This window comes from Poromitra crassiceps (genome assembly GCF_964638095.1).
Source record: "Poromitra crassiceps genome assembly, chromosome: 4".
NCBI classification, from domain to species: domain Eukaryota; kingdom Metazoa; phylum Chordata; class Actinopteri; order Beryciformes; family Melamphaidae; genus Poromitra; species Poromitra crassiceps.
Window position 1 is genome coordinate 44,474,155 of NC_139626.1, and position 22,060 is coordinate 44,496,214.

A 22,060-nucleotide genomic window follows, 5' to 3' on the forward strand; every position below is an offset into this window, starting at 1 on the left:
GCAGCAAACCTTGTATCAAAATACTCATTGTGATGTTATATGGCGTGAAACTGTGGCTGTAACGCATTCCTCCAAATAAATAAGGTTACGTTACAATAAGTGTTTTATTTCAAAAGCACCAAAGCGGATGACGTACTTGTCCATTCTGGCTGACTTGACGCCCGTGCAGTTCATGCTGCCAGATCCACATGACGATGCTTGCGTAGATCTAGACCATTTTTAAAGGGGTGGGGAGTGGGGCGAGTACCCGAACAGCGGGAACGTTACTCGAGTACTGACGTTATGAATGAGAAAGCCATCATTAAAATGTTGGTTCTCTTTCTCCTCCTCATCGCTATCATCTGCTCCGGTATTCGCTGGCTTCCACTGCACAATAACTTATAACTTAAACGGTAAACAACAACACCGTCAGCTAACACCATGTTTACTGCTGTCTTCTTCCGGGTTTACGTAGAACAGCAGTGTGCGGCGTGTGACGTTATTGTTCTTCTGCGCATGCGGGTCACTTCAGGGCCGTGACCTGTTCACACTGGAATCTAGGGGTGTCACAATATATCGTCCCACGAAATTTCGCGATAGTAAAACGTCACGATATGTATCGTTGAGATGAAATCTCATATCGGAAAAAAAAAAAAAAAAAAAAAAAAATCCCCCCCCCCCCCCAAAAATAGACTAAGAAACGTCTTTGTTTGTTGAAGTTCAATGTGTGGAAAGTAGTTCAGTTGAACAAGTCTCTGAAGAGACACATGAGAAGTTATACAGGAGAGAAACCATTCAATTGAGTTTCTGGCAAAACTGTTTACTTGACAGGAAAAACTGAAGATGCGTAAAAAATAGATTAAGAAAAGTCTTGTTGTTTGAGTTTGAAGAAAAACTGAAGATGCATAATGAGAATTTATACTGCTGAGAAACCTTTTAGTTCAAAGTAAATCTAAGTGACGGTGTAACTCATTCTATTTCAAGATAAGCCTCATCTCCAATCTCATGTTTTTTCTAGTTGTTATTGTAATAACAATTTCCCACAACAGCATGTTTTGTATTTGTGCATTTCAAATAAAATACTACTTTTCCAGTCATATATTGTCATTATTCAAGTTTAAAAAAATATTGTTAAAATCGTATCGTATCGTATCGTTATCGTGAACCCAGTATCGTGATACGTATCGTATCGTGAACTGAGTGTATCGTGACACCCCTACTGGAATCTGATATTGGGCACTTTTAAAAAGTCTGTGTGAATAGCCACACAAAAAAGCTGATCTGAGAAAAAAATCAGAATTAAGCACAAGGTTTGCTGTGTGAACGTAGCCTATGATTTATGAAGTTAAACGTTTGTGCAACTTAACCATGCTTTAATTATAATTAAGTGTAGATAGATGATAGTGATATGCTGCATGAAATGCATGTAAACATGTTAGCTTTCAGGATATGGAAGTTGAGATCATCCCAGAGTACAAATACTTGGGAACCATTATAGACAACAAACTGAGCTTTGAATCAAACACTGATGCTGTCTGCAAAAAGGTCCAGCAGCGCCTGTTCTTTTGAAGAAAACTGAACACATTTAAAGTCTGTAATGTTCTAATGATTATGTTTTATCAATGCGTCATTGAATCTGTTCTCACCTACTGTTGTGTGGCCTGGTTTGGCTGCCTCACACTGTCCAGTAGAAATAGGCTGCCAAGGCTGGTCCAAGTAGCCAGTAAGGTGATTGGTGTGCAGCAAGGCCAGCTTCAGGACATCTACTTTCAGCGGGTAAGGAATATAAGGCCAAACTTATTCTAGACTGTCCTGACCATCCACTTTATCAGGAGTTTGACCTCCTCCCCTCTGGCTGCCATTTTAGAATGCCAAAAACAAGGACGCGGCGCGCCAGAGCCTCCTTCATCCCTGTTGCTATCGACAGGCTCAATCTGCTAGGCTAGGATTATGGAATCCCTATTTCCCCCTGGGTCTATGCACTCTTATGTTTTTATCTCTACTATTTTTACTATTTCTTTTACATATTTATTTTGCAGTGCAAAGTATTCTTATCACGTCGTTGACTGATGTAAACTTTATGTTGCACTATTTACTATTTACTGTTGCTGCTTTATGGAGGCAATGCCCTCATTTTTTACTTGAACTCGATCACTCCTGGAGTGTGTGTCTCTGTGTCACCCGATGTCTGCTGATGTTGACGTTTTTGTCAATATGCCTGCTGCAAACCAAATTTCCTTCACGATATCAATAAAGTTGAAGTTGAAGTTGAAGTATTTTAGCTCGACTGAAATCGAAGTTATAAAAGTCCGACTAACACACACCAGATAATGCGATTGCCAGTCGGACTGGAACTGGACGAGGCGATCAGCGCATGCGCTAACGTTGTTTGACTTTGTATGTTAGCGGCCAGCGAGCGATTATCTAAAGCTAAATGTGAAGTTCGTTGATATAGTAGCTAAATCTGTTTCTAGAAAAAAATGTTTTTAATGGAATATGTTTCAACTGTATTGAGCTCACAACGGGCAGCGTTGTGTTATGTGACCATCCCTGTGTTTGAACGGTTTATCGGCGCTCTCTCTCTCTCCACATGAACTCAACCTCGCTCGACCACATAAACACAGAACATAGCAAAACAATGTCCTAGCACTAAAATACATACAGGGCGAAAGATCTCTCAACATAAACACACTGCCACACTATTATATGGGCCAGAAGTGATCATTTTGAGGGGAAACGTTTGTATAACTAGATCATATTCTTTTAATGAAATAGCTGCATTATTAAGGGACCAGTAGAATTGGCGGAGCCTTAGGGGAAAGAGTGCACCTATTGTAGCGGAGGTGACATGATTCCATCAAAAAATCTATTTCCCACCCGTGCATGTATACTGAGACAAGGACAGTAGTCAGAGTAAATAACCTAATCAAGCTATAACCATAGCTCGACTTAACTGTGCATGATGTAAACATACTGAGTGAGTGACACATGCAACGATTTTGTGTGTGTGTGTGTGTGTGTGTGTGTGTGTGTGTGTGTGTTTGAGATATGATGTGTGTGTGACAACTTACCCGTGTGATATTCCGCGGTCTCCTCTACTTTATCACTGGTTTTTACCGATCCCGGTCTCCCCTACTTTATCACTGGTTTTTAACAATCACCTGGAACCAGGGAAGAGCAGTCAAATTACTGTCCAAGTTGTTTACAAGCCACAAGCAGCTATATCAGGGTTGCCAACTCATCATACGTTTCTGGCGTGTGAGTGTGACACACTCTTTCACCTTCAATCTCACATGCTCACTCTGCCCAAACAATTCTCACGCCAATTAAGACGCTGCATGTGTCCAGAGCAGCAGCAGAGTCTCTCTCTCTCTCCCTTCTCTCGCATGCTGTTTCTCTTTCTCTCTCTCTCTCTCTCTCTCCCTCTCAAGGCACGCATAAAGCGAGTGCAGCGACAATCCCTCCACCACTCGCATTTCAAATGATAAAATATTGGCTAATTGACACATTGTGAACCAAGGATTACAGAGACATTTGAATGGCAGAAAGCTGTTCAAGATGACTCACTGCATGCATGCGTGCTGCATGTGCTCATATGGAGAGGAGAGGAGTGGACACAGCCTCGCCGGGTGGCGGCTTCGAGCAGAGAATCAACCCCTCAGCAGTGAGTGATACAGATGGCAACATGGAGATGAGCATATCGCGCACCAATCAGAGAGTAATATAGTAGGCCTAATTTAAGACCATTTTGACCATAATACTGTACATTCGCCTGTCATCTCTGTCACTGTTGTGGAAGGGATTATATAGGCCACATATGGTTCTCAAAGTGTGGTCTGGGGACCCCCAGGGGTCTTTGAAGGGGTTCCAGGGGGTTAAGGTTAGGGATCCCCCCAGCAAAAGGGGAGATAATTTATTTTCGCTATGATTCCATATAGCCTATAAGACAATTACAGAATGTACGACTATTTTGGTCATGGGTTTCATTACACTTCCTGTCATAAATCATCTAAAATCAACAATCTTATCAAATGGTTCGTGGTCTAATTTGTGTCAGTTTAGAGGGGTCCTTGACGTGAAAAGTTTGAGAACCACTGACGAGTTTCATGTTTCATGGTGAGACAGTGGGCGCTTCCATGACACCCTCCCTGCCTGTTTCCAGCTGCTGGTTGCCTGTTCCCGCCCAGGACCGTTCATAGCGAAAGAGACTGAAAATAACCATAATAATTGGTGTGACTTTGTACCTACATAGTCTTGTAATGGAGCCCCCCATCACAATAATTTCACACGTGCATAATTGGACGTTTAGCCTTCAAAATAAAAGCGGGCGCTATACAACCACATACTATTTTTTCGCAATTTCTGGTATTTTGTCTGCCTTCAAGGACGACAAAAACGTTTTTGGCGTTACTTTCACCTTTCTACCTGGGTCAAATAACGCTATGCTACACATGAATCATGATCTGCATCAAATGAAATCAGTCTGGGCTCCACGCACACAGTTAATAAACGGATGCAGAAACCTTTAATGGAGCATTTGTTTCAGAAAGTCGGTTGACTGTTGTTCACTAGTTCATAAAATCATCCGCAACAAGTTGGTGTGTTCAACTTACCTGAACCAAACAAGCCGCGAGAGCAGAATCCATTGTGAAAATGGCTGCGCGCTTCTTGCTCCTCCTTCTACTTCTCTCGATTAAATGGCGGGTCGCCAACAACTTTTAGGTGCATACCGCCACCTACTGTACAAGAGTGTAACATTATCATGTCATTTAATCCTATTTACTTCTGGTATTTAAATCCTGCCCAAGTTCCTTTATTGATCCCCATGGGGAAATCCATCCTCTACATTTGACCCATCCTCTACTAGGAACCTTCCTAGAACTATAATAGGAGTAGTGGGCAGCCACAGTGCAGCGCACAGGGACCAACTCCAGTTCTTTTGCCATTGCCTTGGTCAGGTGCACTGACAGGAGTTTTAACCCTAACATTCATGTCCTTGATGGTGGGAGGAAACCGGAGCACCCGGAGAAAACCCACACAAACACTTTGGTAAAGCTCTCCTGCCCCCTTGTGTAACATCAACGATTCATCACAATGATTTATTATACAGTACCCCGCTGTAACAGCACCCTATGTTTTGCCTGTCTACCAGATAAAAGCTGTTTTTATCTCAAAGTTTATAGCGGTCTATTGACTTTGGTGTAGAGAGGCTGCAAAGGCCATCAAGCTCAATTTGAAGGTGGTCAGCATCACTCAGATAATAAGAAAGGAAGGAAGAGGCATTTCAGGTTGCAGGAATGACCTATTTATTCCCTCTCTGCCCTTTGAGAAAGAGGCATGTGTTTACTGCTGGGTCGGTAATGACTGATGTGACAAGTCAAGAGAAACTTGCTTGAGTCCAAGTCAAGATCAAAACCATCAATTTGTGTCTGAGTCAAGTCCAAGTTCATAAATATTTGTATTTCAGACTTGAGATCAGTAAATTACTTGTAACACTTGGGCTCCAACTGTTACTGCCCTCTGATGAACTCAGTGAAACCTTTTTCAGTAGCTTTTTAGGATATACTGACATGACATGGCAACTGGACATTTTAAATGGGGGAAATGTACAATTTTGAAATCTAAAATGAATTAGTCTATTTGATTAAAACAACACAAATCTTAACTTTATAGACTGCTTTCAGGGAAGACTGACTTTTACAAATGTACTGGATGTCAGGTGTGATGTTCAACATGTAGTAGGCCTATTTGTTTTTGATAATGGTCTGCCACCTAGTGGCAATAATGTATGTCCACACACACTATTATAGTTCTCAACTGATATGGCACATTTCTCCAAACTAAGGTCCATGCTCTCAAGACAGTGAACCCAGCCAAAACCTTAAGACATTTAGCAAAACTAATGTTTTGATTGTTTTCACACAAATTACAAAAATGCACATACTGCCATTTTGATTTGATTTTTACAAACACAGCAAACTCCAACTTAAAGTTTCCAAATTCTCATGGCTTGGTTACATCAAACTGATGTCAGCTGGATTACCAACTTGGAAATGCACACAAAGCAGGAAGTGCAACTTGTTAACATGTTCACACAGCAATCAGAACAACAGTGGATGTCTCTTTCCAGTTTCCACTAACCTTATGTATCTTTTCGGTAAGAAAGGCGTCACTAAACTGTCAGATTTCTATTACAAATCACAGGTGAACCGTAAAACGAATGGGATCTGTAACTATACCCATCAAGTGACATAATGTAACTAAAGTAATGCATGACGACATGAATAGGTGCAAACCTTACCGTGACAGCATGTAAACCATTTATAACAACCTGAACAAATGAAAAAGATGAGCGATGAGTTTGGAAGAAGCTTCACTTGTGGTGGAAGGTGCTTTTTCCTGGAGGTGTTGCATTAACGACTGGGTTTGATGGACCCGGTGCTGCATTCACGTGACATGGGAAAGCTGGGAAATGTGAGCTTCCTTCTTGAAAATACTCGCGTTGAACACAACAGCGATTAAAACGCATGTGAACAGAGCGCTAAAGTGAACATCACTTCCTGCTTTTCTCCCTGTACCAGCGTGTGAATAAATATGAATGGTGGTGAACGGCGAGAGACGATACTTTTTTGATCCTGTTTGAATTGTGCCACGGGAGTACACGTTCAATTTTGTCAATTTAAAAGATAACTATGCAAGTCAAGAAAGCCGCACTTTGTCCTAAAACTGGAACGTAAGGTTTAGTTTGTCAATCAACTACATCTCGTGTCGCACATTATACGTCACACCATCAACAACAATGGACTGGTGGGAGAGACGTCACTTACGTGACTGGTTGTGCGTAGTCTTTCTGATTTATAACTTATAGTGCCACAGTTTTACCACAAACTGCGACTTTGTCAACTTGCAGAGTTATCTTTTACATTGACAAACATGACGTGTCTACTCCCGTGGCACAATTCAAACGGGATCAAAAAGGTAGCGTATCGCTCCGTTCACCACCATTAATATTTATTCACACGCTGGTACAGGGAGAAAAGCAGAAAGTGACGTTTACTTTGGCTCTCTATTGTAAAGATGTAATAATGAAAGTGATCTGATATCAGACATTTTGATTAAAATTTAGTGTATGATCGATTCAGATCTGCACCTGCAAAATAGTTTGATAAATGATATGATAAAGAGGAAGATTTGTGTCTGTACTTTCCAAGATGATGTCTGTACAGTCATGTTTAAATTGATGATAATCATGTTCTATTCTTTTGGATGCTTTCTGAGATCCTTTGACTTCCTCACATCAAACATGAAGCTGGCAGAGCGGTTGAGCTCAGCTCTTTGGAGCACAACTAAGGATGCGAGTTCAAATCCCTGATGAGCTGTGGTCATTTTGAAGTTTCATGAAAAGTCAAACAACACTAAGTCACATAAAACTCAAAGCAGGTGTGTTTGACATCATCCCTCAATAGCAAAATAATAATGTTACCTGGCATCACACATTGGGGCTTGGCCATTAGTTTCAACCCATAGAGAGCAGTGCAGCAGCAGTGTTGTGGCCCATGTGATTTAGTATTGATGTATTCCTTCATGGAGAGCACTACTAACATTCTATCAAGTGGACAGCACTGCCAATCATAGCTGCTATCACAATACTTTGGCTAGTTTCTCCCCAGTGAAGCTGTAGCAGGAGTTTGGCTCAGTAGGTAAAGCAGCAGCAGTCTCTCATCATGTGGTAACTTGTGGGTTTAAATCCAGGTTTGTTTTTTCCAAAGTCTTAATACCTTAAAAGTCAGGGGCAGAAATTTGCAGTAGAACACTCGCCGGCTGCTTCCAACAGCAATTTCTGAAGCTCTCCATCCAGACTTATTTAGTTTGTAATGACATTTTTCCATTGATGTTATAAACATTCTACAATCCAATGCCAAGATTTTATGGCTGAGAAACAAACTGTGAGCTGTCACTGAATTTCTTATTTGTGAAATGTTTTGTTGGACAGAGAGAGGCATGTTCTGTTCCCACTGGAGACAGTGGAGGCGCTCTTCAGCAGGTTAGATGCAGCGGTGTCTCTTCAGACTAGAAGAACGAACGAACATTCTCTTACAGCGGTCACACCAGTAGCCCGTTCCAGTGTGGATGCGTTTGTGCGTTGTTAGGGAACTTAACTGACTGAAACTGTTCCCACATTGGTCACAGTGGAAGGGCTTCTCTCCAGTGTGAATGCGTTTGTGTTTTAATAGGTTACTTGACCGACTGAAACTGCTTCCACATTGGTCACAGTGGAAGGGCTTCTCTCCAGTGTGGCTGCGTTTGTGTGTTAATAGGTTACTTGACCGACTGAAACTGCTTCCACATTGGTCACAGTGGAAGGGCTTCTCTCCAGTGTGGATGCGTTTGTGTGTTGTTAGGGCACTTGCCTGACTGAAACTGCTTCCACATTGGTCACAGTGGAAGGGCTTCTCTCCAGTGTGGCTGCGTTTGTGTGTTAATAGGTTACTTGACAGACTGAAACTGCTTCCACATTGGTCACAGTGGAAGGGCTTCTCTCCAGTGTGAATGCGTTTGTGTGTTGTTAGGGAACTTAACACACTGAAACTGCTTCCACATTGGTCACAGTGGAAGGGCTTCTCTCCAGTGTGGATGCGTTTGTGTGTTGTTAGGGAACTTAACTGACTGAAACTCCTTCCACATTGGTCACAGTGGAAGGGCTTCTCTCCAGTGTGGATGCGTTTGTGTGTTGTTAGGGAACTTAACAGACTGAAACAGCTTCCACATTGGTCACAGTGGAATGGCTTCTCTCCAGTGTGGATGCGTTTGTGTGTTAATAGGTTACTTAACACACTGAAACTGCTCCCACATTGGTCACAGTGAAAGGGCTTCTCTCCAGTGTGGATGCGTTTGTGTTTTTTTAAGTCATTCGACTGACTGAAACTGCTTCCACATTGGTCACAGTGGAAGGGCTTCTCTCCAGTGTGGATGCGTTTGTGTCTTGTTAGGGAACTTAACAGACTGAAACTGCTTCCACATTGGTCACAGTGGAAGGGCTTCTCTCCAGTGTGAACTCTCTGATGATGGTTTAAGTGTTGAAGTCTTGTGAATGTTTTGTCACACTGCTGACAGCGGTGACGTCTGGGTCCACTGGAGTCTCTCTGTTTCCATAGAGAAAGACATAAAGAAAGCGTTAGGACAGAGAGTGTGAGTGTGTTGCAACATCAGTAGCCCCTTTTACACAGCCTGTGAAAGCCCTGATCGTTGTGGGATTATTACGCTTCGCCTCCTGTGTGATGGAATGTCATTTTGTTACGCCTTTCATTCTGCCAGTGGAGGTAGTATCATTCAGAGCCTTTCATTCTGCCAGTGGAGGTAGTATCATTCAGAGCCTTTCATTCTGCCAGTGGAGGTAGTATCATTCAGAGTAGGGATGTTCATCAATTATCGAAAATCGATAATCGATCGTTAAGGATTGGAATCGATCCTGTGGCATTTGGATCGATTTTTTAATTATTAAAAAAAAAAAAAAAAAAAAAAAAAAAAAAAAAAAAAAATTGGACTAGGTTTGGGTGGAATTCGTTCCTCCTCGCCCCACTCCATTGCACAGCCGACTAACGTGAGGTGGAGCTTCATATAGTCTCTAGTTTTCTGGCTGGGCACGGGCCTTTGTGCCAACAAAACTGTTTTAAACATGAGAAATTCACACCGGCATGCGCCGGGGACAGCAGTGTTGGAGAGGAGACACATTGAAATAAAGAGTTCATTGAGGAGAACACGTTGTCTTTCGTATTTTCTGCCATAGGCATTCATTTTGTTAAAAAAAAAAAAAAAAAAAAAAAAAAAAAAAATTGAAAAAATTGAAAATTTTCTAAGTATTAATAAAATCGATAATCGATAATTGATCGTTAATTCTCACCGATTATCGATTTTGGAAAATTTTCAAAATGAACATCCCTAATTCAGAGCCTTTCATTCTGCCAGTGGAGGTAGTATCATTCAGAGCCTTTCATTCTGCCAGTGGAGGTAGTATCATTCAGAGCCCAATCGAGGTCTGTATAAAAGAATATGACTGGAATCTCAGCTCATTCATGAAAAAAGATGTCAGGAGGACTGAGGGAAAACTACCTCCAGATTGAAGTTCTACTATCAGAAATCAGTTAACCAAAGCATATCTGCAGTCTGTTCCCTTATGAAAAACAACTAACATTGTAGTATTCAGACTGTGCTCCTAGTTATAGCCTATTGAACAACTCACATTGTAGTATTCAGACTGTATTCCTAGTTATAGCCTATTGAACAACTAACATTGTAGTATTCAGACTGTGCTCCTAGTTATAGCCTATTGAACAACTAACATTGTGGTATTCAGACTGTGCTCCTAGTTATAGCCTATTGAACAACTAACATTGTGGTATTCAGACTGTGCTCCTAGTTATAGCCTATTGAACAACTAACATTGTAGTATTCAGACTGTGCTCCTAGTTATAGCCTATCACAACTCTGTGGCGAGGAGTCACTCGAGCAGCTGCGCACCTCGCGTCACCCACCGTGTCTGAGACAAGCTCTGCTCTTCTGAAAGTGACATAACCAGTAGGGGTGGGAATCTCTAGGCACCTCACGATTCGATTTCGATTCAGAGGGCTACGATTCGATTATAAAACGATTATCGATGCATCTCGATACATCGATTATATGCATCTTTTTTTTCAATACATGCTTTCTTTGTCTCACTATGTTACTACTTTTAAAATAAAGTGAATTTAATTTGCATTGTAATGATCCCTAATTAAAATAAACAGATGAATTTACTTCCATTATCTTTTATTAACAAAGCAAATGGAAGAGATGTGTCAACTGGAAGGTTACATTTGCCAACATATTTCCCAGCATTGCAAAGAACCAACAGGAAAAGAAACAAGTGTGCCAGTTGTGTCTGTAGCAGCATCCTATAGTAAATTAACTCCACTTCAGCATATTCTGAATCACTTCTTCTACATGTTGTAACAGCTCTGCCACATTGGCACCAGTCACTCATCACTCTTGTTTGGAGTACATGAGACGTTAGCTGCCACTCAGTGTTCAGTGATGAAGTGTGCAGTAACAATGGATGTCCACGCATCACAAGTTACATACTGTATATCCTACCCGCTTTCTTCAGTGAGTCCATAACTTCAGCTTTGGTCTCATTGTAGTCTGGGGATCATTGTGTCGTAAAAAAAACCGCGAGATGGGACGTTGTATCACGGCTCCAAAGCGCGGAATCCCTGGTTCTCAACCACTGAGTACGGGACGTATATCCTATCCATCATGGCAATAAAAGTCACGATGGATTAGTTTCGCACTTTCAGAGTTGGGTGGATGCTTTAATAGCATTGCTTGGTAAATTGTTGGCTGCTGGTTGGGAGCAACTACAGTCAGGGGGTGGGTCTGCTATCTTCACACACGTTTGTGTGTGAACACTTCGGCCGGCCTTTTCGTTCCGTCAACATCACGTTACAACTAACGTTAAAAAAAGAATCTATTATTGACATTTGTGAATCGATTCATAATCGTCCACGTCCGCATCTCGATGCATCTAAGAATCGATTCCACCCACCCCTAATAACCAGACAGTCCAACTTTTAAAAGTAGAAACCAAGTGGTCTATATTGACGACGCTGATGCCGATAACGTTATTAAAAGCAGACTGCTGCTGTTTGACACGCGGGCGTCCAGTCAACACCCTTTCAAAACAGACTTAATTAGGCTACTTCACAAGATGGGAATATGCTTTACAAAAAACTGGAAGCAAAGGTAAGAAGCATTGTTTTACCTGTATGCTGCCTCTGTGATCCATAAAGTCAATCAGACCAATATTGAAAGTTGCTTGTTAAATACGGTAACTATTTTTTACTTCTTTTGTGTGTGTCTGATAAATCCCTCTGTAAGTCGTATGTGAGGACATTCCCTCTGATCACTCACACAATACTTTTATTTCCCTCAGCAGCAGGTATATAGGCTAGTTCACATCTCCATGGCAACGATAGAACGTCATGCTGAAATGCCTCCTCACGCTGTGTAAAAGCACACTCAGGGGGGGAAATATGGCGCGGCTGCTTGGTTCTGTGTAAAAGGGCAGAGGGGGCCTAATGGCGGATCCTCTTGACACCAGTATTGTGGGGTCTCTGTGTAAAAGGGGCTAGTGATACAACAGTGATATTTTTCTCACCTCTTCTGAAGGATTCATTTCAGAAACGTTCCTCTCCTCCTCTGACAGGTGTCTCTCTTCCCGCCAATCAGCTGTGACATCATCAAACAGAGACAGACGGTAAGGCAGGGAGCACCAACAAAAACACCAACAATTTAAGCACAATTAGGTTTACACCGCCTGCTACTGTGTTTTAACAGAAGATCTTACATTTTATTCACTTGCAGTAACTGCTCCGCGGATTATACTTTATGTATGCCGAATTGAGTGGTGCCGGTTAATCAACTTCATGGTGTAGCATTGTGGATAATCAAACCCTTTGAATAGGCTAGATGTTTTTCATACAGCTCAGTACGTATCAGGTTTGAATCAGCAGGCAGACAGCACAACTGACTGCACATCAACTCCTAATATCCGCATAATAGTAATGATGGAAACGCGCCTAATTTCGCATTTTATTTTGCAGATTTTCTGAAATTTCGGTTCAAATTTGCAATACATTTAGATGGAAACCCAACTAATATTTATGGAAAGAAAGAAAAAGACAATAAAAACAACAACACTTCAAGAGAAAGCAATGGTAAAAAGATGTGTAGTGCACTGACTGTTGGCAAGTACCTCATACAACCCTACATCAAAAAAATCCAAGGACTGAGGCGAAATGTTACACTAGCCTACAGTTATTGGAATTACTGAATGATCATAGAAACATTACATTCATGAGAGGGAGGGAGAGAAAGAGAGATCCCCCTATATTGATAACCTATTGTGTGCAAAAGGAATAGCATTGAACATAGCCTACTTACTCATCGAAGTTGTATTGCATAAATTGAGCAGTTAGTTGTTGTTTTTTTACTTTTATGGTTGAAAAATATGCAATTTGTTCTCACCTTAGGCCTGTTACACAGCTCTTATGCCAGTACACCTGGTGAGAAGTGAGTACAAGATGGCGGTTCAAATGAATCAGAATCAGAATCACTTTTATTGCCACACTATGCAAGTTACAGGAATGTTTCTTAGTGTCTGTATGTAGCGTAGCATACAGAGATAAAGAAGTAGGAAAGATAACTAAAAGACAATCACAACGTGTGGATTTCTAGGGCTGTCTTCTAAAAGTCGACGATTCAATCATCAGTCGAGAGACTGGTGAGTCGACGGAGATTCCTAAAGTCGAGCAGTCGTGTTTTCTTCCTCTCCCTCCCCTCCAGTCAGATTTTAAAGCACTTTCTAAGTAAAAAAGGGAGTTGATATTTATCTGACTGCTTGTATTAATTGATGAAAAAGTAGCCATGTGCAGTAATAATACAGAAAATTGAGGATGTGATACGTGGAGCTGTAATACTTTGAGCTGTATCGAGATGCATCGTGGAATTGAATCGAAGACAGATGAATCGTAATCGAATCGAATCGTGAGGCCAGTGAAGATTCACAGCCCTACTCCAGAGTGACATTCGTCACTGTTCTGCGCTGACGGCAGGACCAGGCGGCCAGATTGTGATTACAGACATGGAGGACAGTTGCGAGGGAGCTAATCAGTGGAGGGGCAGTGAGGTTTTAGACCTCATAAGTATTTAGGGTGACACTTCTGTGCAAGCATTCACAAACTAGGGATGGGTATTTTAAGCAATTTAAATACTCAAGTTCTCCTTCTATTATGAACGAGTAACCCGGGTACTCTGTGTGACTACTATGGTAATGACGGAGCAGGGGTAATCTGCTGTGCACACATAACGTTTGGATTTTTGCATAGAAAAAGCGCTACCTGGAGCATTTTTTGTGAGGAGAGTGACTGACTGTGATATTAGGTGACGCTAAGCTAATGTCTAAAGCCTACCTCAGACAGTATCTCCGATGGCTGGATGGATGGCATTAGCGCTTCGTTGGAGCAGACAATAGTGTTGTGAAACAAGCGAAGGCTCATTTCCAATACATGTCCATTGTCCAGTATCATCCATTTTACTTTATGATCACTGTTACACTAACGTAACTGCACGGATTACAAGGTCCGGTGTTCTGCCAAAAAGTGAAAACTGACCAGAGTGATTAACGTTACAGCTGCAGCTCAATGGTGATCAGCATGAAGCGATTGAAGTTATTATTTCTCCACATTTCTTGTGACTAATGTTATGGGAAACGACAGTGTAGTCAGTAAACTAGTGCAACGTTTTGAATGAGTTTTATCGGGCGTGCGCTATGAAGAAGCGTGCATCTGTCTCCTTCGGGAGCATATCTCCAGCCACCATTTTCGGGATGAGCTGGAAAACTTCCCGGTTAAAAGTAAATAGCTTATTGATGCACGTTGGAGGAGAAAAGGGTATTTCAACGAACGAAGCAGCAAACCTTGTATCAACATACTCGTTGTGATGTTATATGGCGTGAAACTGTGGCTGTAACGCATTACTCCAAATAAATAAGGTTACGTTACAATAAGCGTTTTATTTCAAAAGCACCAAAGCGGATGACGTACTTGTACATTCTGACTGACTTGACGCCCGTGCAGTTCATGTTGCCAGATCCACATGACGATGCTTGCGTAGATCTAGACCATTTTTAAAGGGGTGGGGAGTGGGGCGAGTACCCGAACAGCAGAAACGTTACTCGAGTACTGACGTTATGAATGAGAAAGCCATCATTAAAATTTTGGTTCTCTTTCTCCTCCTCATCGCTATCATCTGCTCCGGTATTCGCTGGCTTCCACTGCACAATAACTTATAACTTAAACGGTAAACAACAACACCGTCAGCTAACGCCATGTTTACTGCTGTCTTCTTCCAGGTTTACGTAGAACAGCAGTGTGCGGCGTGTGACGTTATTGTTCTTTTGCGCATGCGGGTCACTTCAGGGCCGTGACCTGTTCACACTGGAATCTGATATTGGGCACTTTTAAAAAGTCTGTGTGAATAGCCACACAAAAAAGCTGATCTGAGAAAAAAATCAGAATTAAGCACAAGGTTTGCTGTGTGAACGTAGCCTATGATTTATGAAGTTAAACGTTTGTGCAACTTAACCATGCTTTAATTATAATTAAGTGTAGATAGATGATAGTGATATGCTGCATGTCAAGAGAAAAATTACTTTAGAACAGTCAGTACGTTTACATGCACTTAAAAAAATCGAATTATTGCGTTAGTCCGCCTAAAACCGGACTTTTGAAATGCATGTAAACATGTTAGCTTTCAGGATATGGAAGTTGAGATCGTCCCAGAGTACAAATACTTGGGAACCATTATAGACAACAAACTGAGCTTTGAATCAAACACTGATGCTGTCTGCAAAAAGGTCCAGCAGCGCCTGTTCTTTTGAAGAAAACTAAACACATTTAAAGTCTGTAATGTTCTAATGATTATGTTTTATCAATGCTTCATTGAATCTGTTCTCACCTACTGTTGTCTGGCCTGGTTTGGCTGCCTCACACTGTCCAGTAGAAATAGGCTGCCAAGGCTTGTCCAAGTAGCCAGTAAGGTGATTGGCGTGTAGCAAGCCCAGCTTCAGGACATCTACTTCCAGCGGGTAAGGAATATAAGGCCAAACTTATTCTAGACTGTCCTGACCATCCACTTTATCAGGAGTTTGACCTCCTCCCCTCTGGCCGCCATTTTAGAATGCCAAAAACAAGGACGCGGCACGCCAGAGCCTCCTTCATCCCTGTTGCCATCGACAGGCTCAATCTGCTAGGCTAGGATTATGGAATCCCTATTTCCCCCTGGGTCTATGCACTCTTATGTTTTTATCTCTACTATTTTTACTATTTCTTTTACATATTTTTTTTTCAGTGCAAAGTATTCTTTTCACGTCGTTGACTGATGTAAACTTTATGTTGCACTATTTACTGTTGCTACTTTATGGAGGCAATGCCCTCATTTTTTACTTGAACTCGATCACTCCTGGAGTGTGTGTCTCTGTGTCAGCCGATGTCTGCTGATGTTGACGTTTTTGTACTATATGTCTTGTCCATATGCCTGCTGCAAACCAAATTTCCTTCGGGATATCAATAAATTTGAAGTTGAAGTTTTTCAGCTCGACTGAAATCGATGTTATAAAAGTCCGACTAACACACCAGATAATGCGATTACAGTCAGACTGGAACTGGACGAGGCGATCAGCGCATGCGCTAACGTTGTTTGACTTTGTATGTTAGCGACCAGGGAGCGATTAGCTAAAGCTAAATGTGAAGTTTGTTGATGTAGTAGCTAAATCTGTTTCTAGAAAAAATATGTTTTTAATGGAATATGTTTCAACTGTATTGAGCTCACAACGGGCAGCGTTGTGTTATGTGACCATCCCTGTGTTTGAACGGTTTATCAGGCGCTCTCTCTCTCTCCACATGAACTCAACCTCGCTCGACCACATAAACACAGAACACAGCAAAACAATGTCCTAGCACTAAAATACACACAGGGCGAAAGATCTCTCAACATAAACACACTGCCACACTATTATATGGGCCAGAAGTGATCATTTTGAGGGGAAACGTTTGTATAATTAGATCATATTCTTTTAATGAAATAGCTGCATTATTAAGGGACCAGTAGAATTGGCGGAGCCTGCGGGGAAAGAGTGCACGTAGCGGAGGCGACATAATTCCATTTAAAAAATCGATTTCCCACCCGTGCATGTATACTGAGACAAGGACAGTAGTCAGAGTAAAGAACCTAATCAAGCTATAACCATAGCTCGACTTAACTGTGCATGATGTAAACATACTGAGTGAGTGACACATGCAACGATTTTGTGCGTGTGTGTGTGTGTGTGTGTGTTTGAGATATGATGTGTGTGAGACAACTTACCCGTGTGATATGCCGCGGTCTCCCCTACTTTATCCCTGGTTTTTAACGATCACCTGGAACCAGGGAAGAGCAGTCAAATTACTGTCCAAGTTGTTTACAAGCCACAAGCAGCTATATCAGGGTTGCCAACTCATCATACGTTTCTGGCGTGTGAGTGTGACACACTCTTTCACCTTCAATCTCACTGCTCACTCTGCACAAACAATTCTCACGCCAATTAAGACTGACTGTGGTCAGAGCAGCAGCAGAGTCTCTCTCTCTCCCTTCTCTCGCATGCTGTTTCTCTTTCTCTCTCTCTCTCCCTCTCGAGGTGCGCATAAAGCGAGTGCGGCGACAATCCCTCCACCACTCGCATTTCAAATGATAAAATATTGGCTAATTGACACATTGTGAACCAAGGATTACAGAGACATTTGAATGGCAGAAAGCTGTTCAAGATGACTCACTGCATGCATGCGTGCTGCATGTGCTCATATGGAGAGGAGAGGAGTGGACACAGCCCCGCCGGGTGGCGGCTTCGAGCAGAGAATCAACCCCTCAGCAGTGAGTGATACTGATGGCAACATGGAGCTGAGCATATCGCGCACCAATCAGAGAGTAATATAGTAGGCCTAATTTAAGACCATTTTGACCATAATACTGTACATTCGCCTGTCATCTCTGTCACTGTTGTGGAAGGGATTATATAGGCCACATATGGTTCTCAAAGTGTGGTCCGGGGACCCCCAGGGGTCTTTGAAGGGGTTCCAGGGGGTTAAGGTTAGGGATCCCCCCAGCAAAAGGGGGGATAATTTATTTTCGCTATGATTCCATAGGATAGCCTAAGACTATTACAGAATGTACGACTATTTTGGTCATGGGTTTCATACACTTCCTGTCATAAATCATCTAAAATCAACAATCTTATCAGATGGACCTGGGACAAAATCTTATCAAATGGTTCCGTGGTCTAATTTGTGTCAGTTTAGAGGGGTCCCTGACGTGAAAAGTTTGAGAACCACCGACGAGTTTCATGGTGAGACAGTGGGCGCTTCCATGACACCCTCCCTCCCTGTTTCCAGCTGCTAGTTGCCTGTTCCCGCCCAGGACCGTTCATAGCGAAAGAGACTGAAAATAACCATAATAATTGTTGTGACTTTGTACCTACATAGTCTTGTAATGGAGCCCCCCATCACAATAATTTCACACGTGCATAATTGGACGTTTAGCCTTCAAAATAAAAGCGGGCGCTATACAACCACATACTATTTTTTTGCAATTTCTGGTATTTTGTCTGCCTTCAAGGACGACAATGGAAATACGTTTTTGGCGTTACTTTCACCTTTCTACCTGGGTCAAATAACGCTATGCTACACATGAATCATGATCTGCATCAAATGAAATCAGTCTGGGCTCCACGCACACAGTTAATAAACGGATGCAGAAACCTTTAATGGAGCATTTGTTTCAGAAAGTCGGTTGACTGTTGTTCACTAGTTCATAAAATCATCCGCAACAAGTTGCTGTGTTTGTTCCAACTTACCTGAACCAAACAAGCCAGAGCAGAATCCATTGTGAAAATGGCTGCGTGCTTCTCGCTGCTTGGCAAAGAACTTTTATGGAAAGAACTGACAGCTCCATATTGCCCCATTGCAACATCAGCGGCCAGCAGCCTCCGCCATTTTTTATTTTTGGAAGCGTGACAGCGCCAAAAGAACCTCGCACAGGCTCGCAGTGGTCAGCTGCGGTAGCGCGGGCCCCTATAATCAGCCTCTCTAAACAGTAACTCAATGGGAGAACACTCTAAATTTCGTGGATTCACATCTTTTCTGGGCGTACTGCAAATCTGGATTGAAGTGGTGTAGTGCAGGGATGTAAAACAACAACCATATTGTGGAAACTAAGCAAAATTTTTCGTTTTCTTTGTTTAGTTTTTTCAAGATAAATAGCTAATGCAGCTGTCGTCCACTCCGTCAGAAGTGAGTTGCCGTGGTTTTAACCTCGGGTCCTTTGCATTTACTATTTATCTTGAAAAAACTAAAAGAAAAAAACGAAAATTTTTGCTTAGTTTCCACAATATTGTAATAATCCGCTCCCGGGATCATTAAGTGAGGAGGAGAAGAGGCAATACTTGGTACAGTCTTTATTCCTGGTTCACACTCATAGCTTCTAGCTACACACACAGCTCCTAGCTACACACGTCCTGTCCGCTTCCTCGTATTCCCAGACTCTCCCCCCAGCCGAGACCGGAAGTCCCCTATACACTGGCTGGTCCGCTGCCTTCACGTAACGTCGTAATCACCACCGACATGTCAAACTCTGGGTCGCCACATTACCCCCTCCCTTCTTAGGCCCGCTCCCACGCGGGCACCCACAACCCACACATATCCCCCTGTACCAAAACACACCAATACATCAACACTTTTTCCCAATAACCCCCACAGACATTAAATTTCCCCCCAAACAGTCTTGTCTTATTTCCCCACTTAATTTTCGTTACTTCACATTACCCATATTTTCAATTAACATTCCCACACAAATAGCCCTTTTCTTTTTACACACATTTCACTCTAATTTAACCACCACCATTTCCATCCCCCCTTTCAAAGCTTCTGTCCCATCTGAAGCACTCTAGTCCCTCCCAACCCCCAGTGGGGTTAGTCCTTCGCAGGGTGACTCTCTTCGGTCCCCCCTCTGTGCCCTACAGTCATCACACGCCCTGCAGTAGCGCCGCACATTTTCCCTGAGTTCGCCCCAGTAGAATTCCAGACTAACACGGCGGAGTGTGTCCTCCACCCCCCGATGACCGGCCCCGACTCCCCTGTGTCCCCATCGTAGCACCCCCCCCCCCCCCCCCCCCGCAGGTAGCTGGGCACAACCCTCTGGAACCCCCCCGTGTTCAACAGCCCACTCTCCAGACGCAGGTCCGAAAACATATTCCACAGTAGCTTCGTGGCACCGGAACATGTGCGAATCTTCTCCACAGGGGGCCGGCGTCCGGCCGCTACCCACGCATACACCGGACCGATATCCGCGTCCTCCGCCTGCCTGCGCCTCCACTCATCTTCCCCGATATACCAGATGGCGTCCACGTTGTCCGTCCGGTCCACGTCTACACAGTACTCCTCTTCCTCCGCCTCTTGCACACGCTCGTCCTCCCGTCCCCCTCCCCCAGGGGGCGGCGTGTTCAGGGCAGCAGGGAGAACACAACTGACGGCGATCTCCACCTTGGCTTCCTGCACAGCAACTGTGGGGGGTGTGGAGCAGTCAGGTTGGGCTGGTTCCTCCGCCGTTGACCCCTCTCGCTCACCCGGAGGCAGGAGCGTTGCTCTCCCGACTGTAACAGCGTTCTCTTCCCCCCGGCTGCACACATTCTCCTCTGGAGACACAATCGTCAGTCCCCTGACTCTAATAACGTTCTCTTCAGCCCGTGTCCCTCCTTCGTCCTCGACAGACTCAGTGCAGTTCCTGGCCAAATGTCCAGGCTTCTTACACGACCAACAGAGTCTCACCTGCCAGCCGCCTGCGCATCTCTCCTCTCTCGCTGTCCTCTGTCCTCCGACAGCCTCCGGACACTCCCTGGCCAGATGTCCAGACGTCCCGCACGACCAACAGACACCCGGGCGCCCCCAGTACCGTTGCTCCACGTACCTGGTTTGCCCCGAATGAATGCTGTGACACCACCTCGCCAGATGACCCTGTGCTCCACAAGTCCAACACAGTCTCTGCGGCTCCTCCGTCCGCTTTTCTCTGTGCTGCGTGACCTCCTGCAGCCGTTTCATAAGCTCCTCTGCCCAGACAGGCGTCGCTTCCAACAGCCGTCTGATCTCCTGCATCAAGCGGGCCTCCACGCCGGCAAGCACCGCGCTGAACTCCTGCTTCAGGCGTGTCTCCATGCCAGCCAGTCCCGAGCTGAACTCCGGAGTCGGTAGCTCCTCCCTCCCCCCGTCCAACGACGAGGGTCCACCAACGTGTGCCATGCCACGTGGTGTTTGTAGCAGTTAGCACACCAGCTAACCCCCAGCTAGCACACCAGCTAGCCTCCAGCTAGCATGCACAGCTAGCCTTGCAGCAGTTTAGCAGACACAGCTAACCTTTCAGCAGCTAGCAGACACAGCTAGCCGCCCACGCCTGGCCGATCCTCCAAGGCGTTAATTTTCACTTCTTCTCCGCTCCACTTCTCTCCGCGCTGCCTCTTCACCCGCCCACTGTAGCACTCCAGCCGACTTACTTGAGGGAAATCCAGCCCGATTAGCTTGCAGCTGGCTGGAACCTCCGCGACGAGCAGCAACAGTCCGTCTCTCCGTTCCTCTTTTTTTGATGTTACCGCATGAGGCGAGCGGCAAAGTTCGTAGTTAACACTTCTGTACACCAATGTAATAATCCGCTCCCGGGATCATTAAGTGAGGAGGAGAAGAGGCAATACTTGGTACAGTCTTTATTCCTGGTTCACACTCATAGCTTCTAGCTACACACACAGCTCCTAGCTACACACGTCCTGTCCGCTTCCTCGTATTCCCAGACTCTCCCCCCAGCCGAGACCGGAAGTCCCCTATACACTGGCTGGTCCGCTGCCTTCACGTAACGTCGTAATCACCACCGACATGTCAAACTCTGGGTCGCCACAATATGGTTGTTGTTTTACATCCCTGCACTACACCACTTCAATCAAGATTTACAGTACGCCCAGAAAAGATGTGAATCCACGAAATTTAAAGTGTTCTCCCGTTGAGTTACTGTTTAGAGAGGCTGATTATAGGGGCCCGCGCTACCGCAGCTGACCACTGCGAGGCGCATTCTGTTTCCAAAAATGGCCGGAGTGTCCTCTCTTTCCTTCCATGCTCTTTGTGCTTGGTGCTCCTCCTTCTACTTCTCTCGATTAAATGGCGGGTCGCCAACAACTTTTAGGTGCATACCGCCACCTACTGTACAGGAGTGTGTAACATTATCATGTCATTTAATCCTATTTACTTCTGGTATTTAAATCCTGCCCAAGTTCCTTTATTGATCCCCATGGGGAAATCCATCCTCTGCATTTGACCCATCCTCTACTAGGAACCTGCCTAGAACTATAATAGGAGTAGTGGGCAGCCACAGTGCAGCGCCCGGGGACCAACTCCAGTTCTTCTGCCATTGCCTTGGT